We start from the raw sequence: 8,848 nt of genomic DNA, 5'->3' as shown, positions 1-8,848 counted from the left end.
AGTCGAAAATTCCGACTAATAAGTTAGTCAGAAAATAGTAGGAAATTTCCAACTAATTTTCTACTATTAAATAGTCGAAAATTAGTTGGAAAACACTATTTCAGAATTTATCCCAAAATGACAACAAAAAAGTTTTTATAAAATATGTGATCACCTAGTTGGTCGAAAAAAAAAGGATGAAAGGGGGATATGCCACATCATACCCACATGGCATCCACTACCTGCTTTATGCACAAATGCCTTAGGGAAGTTTTAAATCCAAGACGTCATATATATTACATTCATGCTCCAACCAGTAGGCTAAGTGTTGATTAGTGATATTCTAAGCTATGTTATTGAACTTATAATATAATAACACTCCTACCACTTATTGTATTATTATTATTATTATTATTATTATTATTATTATTATTATTATTATTATTATTATTATTAATGCATTACTATTACTTTATTAGTTATTTAGTCGTATTAATCGTATTAGTGCATTAGTCGTATTAGTGTTTACTCAAAAAAAAGTCGTATTAGTGTAGTACTAATATATTATTAGTATGTAATTAGTCATAGTAGTTGTTTAGTGTAATTAGACATAATTATTATTATTATTATTATTAGTATTAGTATTATTATTATTAATCGCTTTAGTGTATCATTAGTATAATATTAGTTGTATTATTATATAATTAGTATATTATTACTCGTATTAGTCGTCTGATTTATTATTATTAATCGTATTAATGCATTATTACTCGTATTAGTTTATTATTAGTTTAATTAGTCGTATTTATTATTATTATTAATAATATTATTATTAGTATTACTATTATTATCAGTAGTCGTTTTAGTGTTCATTAGTATAGTATTAGTTGTATAGTATATCACTACTCATATTAGTCGTCTAATTTTTATTATTATTATTATTATTATTATTATTATTATTATTATTATTATTAGTTGTATTAGTGCATTATTAGTCGTATTAATGTATCATTAGTATAATATTAGTTGTATCATTGTATTATTAGTCGTATCAGTGTATTATTACTCGTATTAGTTTATTTGTAGTTGTATTAGCATAATATTAGTCTTATTGGTGTAGTATTAGTATTATTATTTGTTTTATAAGTCTATTATTAGTTATATAGTACTCCCTTCTATTCTTTTTACTTGTCTCATTTGAATTGGACACGAATATTAAAAGTAGGAGGGAGTCCACCAAAAAGGTTTGCACCTATTCAAAATCCAAATTGCCTTTTCAAATTTTGTTTTACTTGAATATTCAAAAATTTTACCTTATTTCCGCTTAAATTCAATTTTTTTAAAAAAATTATAATAATTCATAACGTGCATCATGCAACTTTATCAAAGTGAATACAACATATAATAAAGCTTTGTCGAGATCTTAAAATATGTTTTATACTCTAATTCCTAACATAAGTATAGTAAAGATAATTCAAATTTTTAGACTAGACGTTATTGATAGGATTAAACTCCAAAAAAAAAATATAGTTGGAAGTTAGAGAATATGATTCAATAAGCAGAATATTGAGCTTTTTCAACTTTAATTATATTCACTTGGGAATGTGCGTACATAAGGATGGGTTCAGATCCAAGCTTGCTAGCAAGTAGCAAGTAGCAAGTAGCAAGTAGCATAACGTATGTACAAATTTAGCATGAGAATATTTCAATTTCTGCATGGTTTTACTCACCATGCATGTTACGTCAACTAGCTAGCTAACTACGGTTGGCTGCGTGTAAGCTGTCCGACGAGAATTATTAGTTGAGTTTGTTGTTTAACATTTTTTTCCTTTCATCCTTTGATATTCTTACCACCTGAATAAAAAATTATTTCTCTCATTATTTTCTCATTATTATATAGGAGATTCTCCATCCTTATCTTTGAACCAAAAAAATATGTGCAAATAATTTAGCAAATAAAGGGTCTTACATAGAGTATCAATTTACAATTTACAATTCACGTAATTAATTTACATCAATTTAAATTTATTTTGGTTAGTTAATTTTTTTATCGGTTTTTCTAATCTATATACCAGAAGCATAAGTTAAGTTTACAAAATTAGTAAATTTGGTGAAATATGATTTGTAATATTCTCTAAAATTCACAAACATAACAAATCATTAGAGAATATATCAATTCGATTTCAATAAATTTACCTATTTTGTTATATGAAATTATGCATACATCAGGTGTATAGGTTAGAAAAACCGAAAAAGAATTGTCAAAAAAAAAAGAAACAAAATAAACAGAAACTAAAAATTTATGATAGATTTTATCCTCGTTTGTTTCAACTATGTCTTGATTCAATGATTCTCAAATTAGTTAATTAGGGGTCGTTTGGTTCGTACAAGGGAATCGAAATGGAAAGAGGAAAGAAAATGAAGGAGAAAGGAATGGATTCCCCTAATTTAGCCTAGTCGTTTAGCTGTATTCAGGAAACGAAATGAACTGCTCATTGATTCTCTTTGTGACTATTTGGTTCAAGTTAAGGAATCAAATTATGAGTTTTTAAATTATTTTATATTTTTTCCAAAAATAACTAGTTATTATATAATAAACTTGAAAAATTTATTTTTTTAAAAAATATCATTAACCTGTATCATCTTTTCCTGTAATATGAAAAAAAAACATAACTCTAAATAATATCTTTCTAGCTCCATTGATTACAAATAATAATAATAATAACAACAACAACAACAACAACAACAACAACAATAATAATAATAATAATAGCAATAATAATATAAATAAAATTAATAACAATTTTTTTTAAAAAAAAAAAATTACCAGTCGCACTAAAAGTGCGACTGTACCTAGGTCGAGTCGCACTTTTTGTGCGACTCGACCTAGGTACTGTCGCACTTTTTGTGTAACTGGTATTTTTTTTAATTTTTTTTTAATTTCGAATTATGAAATTTTTTTGTTTATTTAATTTATTTTTTAAGTTATTGTTATTTAAATAAATGTTGTAATAAATTATTTTATTTTTATATAATATTATATTATGATAATGTTATTATAATAATTAGTTTTGAATTTAAATAATTCATTTGAATGTTTAATTATTTTTTAATATAATAATAATATATTAATTAAAATTTAGTTGTTAATTAATTTTTAATTTTTTATTAATATTTTTTTATTAATTTAGTTGATAATAGTGTTATTAAGTCCAATGGCAAATTCGTGATTTTTTTAAGTTCAGGAGCAAATTCATAATTTAATTAGAGAGTGGCGATAAAATGAAAAGAGTGACGAATTATAACAATACCCATAAATCAAAGTTCAAATTTTAAGTGATGGGTAATGAAGTGGGGAATGGGAATGGAAAAGTCTTTGGAGAGGGTGGGGAATGAGTGTGGAATACTTTTGGATAAACACAAAAATAAAAAAGGGGAAAGAGAATGATAGAAAGTGGCAAACACACAACAACAAAGAGAATTAGGTCTGTTTATTCCCTTTTCCTTTAATTATTACATCCAACCAAACAGCCCTTTAATTTATTGTGTTGTTACATCGACCAACTACATTCAATTGGTATGTATATAGGGACTATAGGAATGCTTCATTTTTGAAGAATTGTACCCTCTTTTTCATTAACTAGCAGCCTGTTCAGATATAATAATTTTATGAGGATATGTTCTTGATTTTGTTCAAAATGATCAAAATATTAAGACCCATCACAATTTCTTTTCAAGTTGTAGATTTAGTATAAGTATACATCATCATCATACAATCTACTAATTGATAAACATTTTTGCCATTTATCGCTTTAGGAATCAATTATTTTGCCATTTGTCAATTTATCACTTCATGATACAATTGTTTTGCCATTTGTCACTTCATGAATCAATTGTGCTATTTATCATTTCATCTAAGTATTTGTGTCATCTACTTAATTTACTACCCTTTGTATTGTTACATAATTTAATTACCTCTGTTAGTCTTAAAGTAAAACACTATTAACCTTTTGACAATTTGTTATTCCATGGTATTTGGAATTGGAATAGTTTCTTTAGTGCAAGTGTAAATGTCTCTTTTATTTTTAATTACCTCAATTAGTGTTAAAGTAAAACACTACTAACCTTTTGATGATTTGCCATTTCATGGTATTTGAAATTGGAATAGTTTGTTTACTTTAGTGCAAGTCTAAATGTCTTTTTCACCCTTAATATTTCCTCCGTTCCACTATATTTGTTACATTTAACTTTTTACGCAATCCAATGCGTTATTTTGATCAATTATATATTGAATTATATACGTCTAAAAATTATAAAAGTTCATATTATGAAAATATGTGATTAGACGATTCAAACAAGATCCCACTTGACTATATTTTTTCTTACACATTAGCCGCAATATATAAAATAAACTTGAATGATGAATAGTATCAATAATAGAAATGTAGCGAGTATTTCAGAACGGAGAAAGTGTTAGAACTATCCTTTGAAGCACTCCTCTAACTCCTTCCCATTATTTTAATTGTTTTTCTCTTCCCAATGATATATTTCTACATTGATGATTATTATTATTATAGCAATATAAAAATAATTCTTATACATACCAACATTTAGTATTAATAATTGATACAACATTAAAAGCTTATACCACTATAAATATACACTCACTAGTATACAAACTCGTGCAATATGCACGAAGTTTGTTGGCTCGGAAATACATATAAATATAAATTTAAAAAAAAGATGCAATTGCATTTATAGTTATCAAATTATAATATAAATAAAATGTAATGATTGATATAAGTTTTGTTAACAACATAATAGTAGGAAAATTGTAACAATAAATTAATCTTTGCTCAATTCGCAGATGATAAACCTAACTATTATTTATTTTTATATAAACTCACCTATTCGATATAACTGTTAAAAATAAACCCAACTATTATTTATTTTTAATTCTTGACTTATAAAAAAACTTTGAAAAAGGTTATAAACTCGTGTACTTGTTGAAAATAAAACCAACTATTATTTATTCTTAATTGTTGACTTACAAAGAAGTTTTAAAAATAGTTATAAATAATAGGGTATAGTTTAATTTTCGTAAGCATAGCTCTTAGGTAGATTTATTTAAAAATAAATAATATGTGAATTTAATTTTAGCGGATCATGAAAAGATTGGTATATTATTGAAAATTTACCTCATACATAGTTACTTGATTGAATAAATAATTATTGATTATATATTTTACCCAAAATTAATTTTTTTTTAAATTGACAATTTTGGAAAAAATTTGTGTTGAAATTAACATGCTTACAAAATTATTATCCATAAAATCCAATAACTTACTCATTCTCATCCAAATTAAAATACATGATAAAGATCTTAGATAATAGTTCATATTATAAAAGATATGCATGATTATATAAAATTGTTTATATTTTATAACCAAAATATTATTTGCAAAATAGTTGTCACCAAATCATACATCGCTATGTAAAGTTTTCAAAAATATTTTAATTAATTTAAACTTTTTACATATTTGATCTAGTTAAATCTTTCTGAAAGGTTACCTTTAATACTTAAAATCATACTTAATGTAATAATTCTTTTTTAACATGCAAAAATGCTCCATTTGACAATTAAGAATTTTTTCAGTCTTTTTATAGTATTGTATGATGATACTTAAAATCATAAGTAATGTAATAAATTCTTTTTAAATGTTACACAATCACATTTAACCTGTAAAAATACTCCATTTGGCAAAGCTCTAAAAAAGCGCCATTTGGAATTTTCCAGTCCTTTATAGTTTTGTATGATTACTTGATAATATTAGATATCACTTAAAATATTGGTCAAATTACAAAGCAATATTTATTAGTTGATGCAAAAATGAGTTTACCGTTTAAAAAACTTTCTGAGATTAAAGAATCAAAGGTTTTGTTCGAAATTAAGGCTAAAGTCATATACATGAAAATCAATGGAAGATATGGGTAAGGGACAAGGTAAAGGAATTGTGTTACACATGATCTAGATGGATGATGAGGTAAATTATTTTGTCATTTAACAAAAAAAATTATGAAATTTATCAACCAATTTAAAAGGTTTACTCTCACTAATTACTGCTATAATATTGTATTAATCAATGTCTGTTATATTTTTTTTTCCAATCTAAGAGTGTTACAATTCAAGCCTCCATTGCTTACTACAATTATGAAACTTATGGATCTCAAATAATGGAGGGAAAATCATATTCCTTGAGCAACTTTAAAATTTACAAAAACAAGAGTGATTATAAGGTTTCAGAACATGAATATAAAATTTATTTCGCAAAGTATATTTCCTTAAAAGTATGTCACGATTTAGTAGTACTACCTTATCAGATAAAATTTATGTCTTTCAATAAAATTTTAGCAGAAGAATGTGACCCCAGTCTTCTTATAGGTAATTTTCCTCTTTATTTTCATTATTTTATACTCAATTTAGTTATATAAAATTAAAATATAATATAATATATATATATATATATATATATATATATATATATATATATTTGTATATATATATATATATATATATATATATATATATATATATATGTATATATATATATATATATATATATATATATATATATATATATATATATATATATATATATATATACACATATATATATATATATATATATATATATATATATATATATATATATATATACACATATATATATATATATATACATATATATATATATATATATATATATATATATATATATATATATACATATATATATATATATATATATATACATATATATATATATATATATATATATATATATATATATATATATATATATATATATATATATATATATAAATAAGAAGAACAAACTTAGGAATCTAATAAGAGATCTCATGGATATTTTGATAAGATTTTGTTCCATCTTAATAAGAGATCTTACATATTTTCAGGATAGACGAAAACTTGAAGTATTACATGCATATATTTTAAATCATAATATCATATCATCATCATCATACCCAATACATCTCGCTCATAGGAAAACTATATATGATCAGGACCTGGAGAGGGGAAAAAGACGACAACTCATACCAATATAGGAGCGGTCAAAGAGTGATCCCTCGGCTCAAGACATTAAAAATAAATCTTACTTACTCCATCCGTCACTCTCAATTTACATTATTTTTTATTTTGGGATGTTCTACTAATTTTGCATCATATCTTTAGAATCCTAACTCATTCTCTTAATCTTATTCATACATTTCAATTCCCTCTAAATATCATTTACACCGTGTTTGGCAATATAGTATTCATTTGAAAATATGAAATTTAACTTTAATATTCAAATTCAAGAATTGTAAATGACACCTATATATTTGGAATTTGCAAATTTTGATACTTGAAAAAATTTTACATTGTTATTGCAATTCTATGGAATTGACCAAATTCCACATTTCCAAATTCAAGATTTACCAAATATAGTATTTTGCCCAATTCAACATTTGGAAATGAAATTTAAATTGCCAAACATATCATTACATAATTCAATTTCTCTCTTTATTTTCCGCATTTTCTTTAAAAACATATAATTTGCATTTGACTTAAATTCACAGGGATTCATTCATTTGTAATAGTCATTGCAATATCATGAAAATAAGCACGATCATTAAGTTTATGGATATTTTCTTTAAAGCTTATACAAACATAACCTTAAACCCTAGTTATCCCTAACTCTAACTCTATCGTTTGTAACTTTTTTTTTTATGGAGTTCATGAGTTTAAGAAGTATGAGATCAATCAATCAACACATGAAGTAGCCCTATGAAGTTGGCCATCAACCGATTCCACTTGAGGAACTTTTTTTTTTAAGCACCATCCAAGATAATTTTTATATATTCTATCGTATTTTCTAAGGCGAGAATTCTTTGAACTAAAAGTGTGATGCAACACATACTTTCTTTATATATGATGTTATATATTTAACTTGAAATGAGGAATGAATGAGATTCGAACTCATAATCATCTATTATTGGTTTTTTATATCATGTCATAATATTAAATATGCTAATTCAACTAAAACTTTAAACTAATAGTTGAAACTTAATAATATTTTATACACTCTATCTTAAAAACTATTGGTAATTGAATTTTATTGCTCAAAATTTTACGCATAAGTTTATAATAGAGGAATATAGGTTATTTCAAACAAAAAAGCATTCACTATGTCCCCTCAATTAATAGTATGTGCTTTTTAATAAAATTAGTAAAAATGAAAATTAAGTTGAAGAATAAGATAAAAAAAAATACTAGTAAATGATAAAATAAGTTGTTATAATAAAAAAAAAAAGTAAATTTGTGGATGGAATCAAAAGAAGGATCAAGAATGAAATCATTAACAATAAAAGAAAAAATTGTAACATCAATGAAACAGAATAAAATGAAAATTAATACTAAATAAAAAGGATGAAGGATATTATTTAATAAACCATCGACAAGAAAGAAAAAAAATATAAAATCAGTAAAATAGACTAAAATGAAAAATAATGCAAAATAAGAACAATAAAGGTATCAAGTATTTAATATGGGTTATAGATAAACCAAAAAAAGGTGACAAACATCCTACTTTACTTAACAACCAACCATAAAAAAAAAAAACAACTAAAAGCAAACCGCAGAAAGTGACAATAAAAAACCATGAATAGAATTCTCCTGTACTTGCATTGTACAATCCATTCAAAAAGACACATTAATTTCTCTTTTCTTTTCTCCCTTTGAAAAATACTTTTCCATCCCTATAAATATGCATACTTTAGACATTTCAAGTCATATTTGACATTACTA

Source organism: Amaranthus tricolor, chromosome 2, assembly GCF_026212465.1.
Source record: "Amaranthus tricolor cultivar Red isolate AtriRed21 chromosome 2, ASM2621246v1, whole genome shotgun sequence".
Classification (NCBI taxonomy): domain Eukaryota; kingdom Viridiplantae; phylum Streptophyta; class Magnoliopsida; order Caryophyllales; family Amaranthaceae; genus Amaranthus; species Amaranthus tricolor.
Note: the sequence above shows the minus strand (reverse complement) of the source record.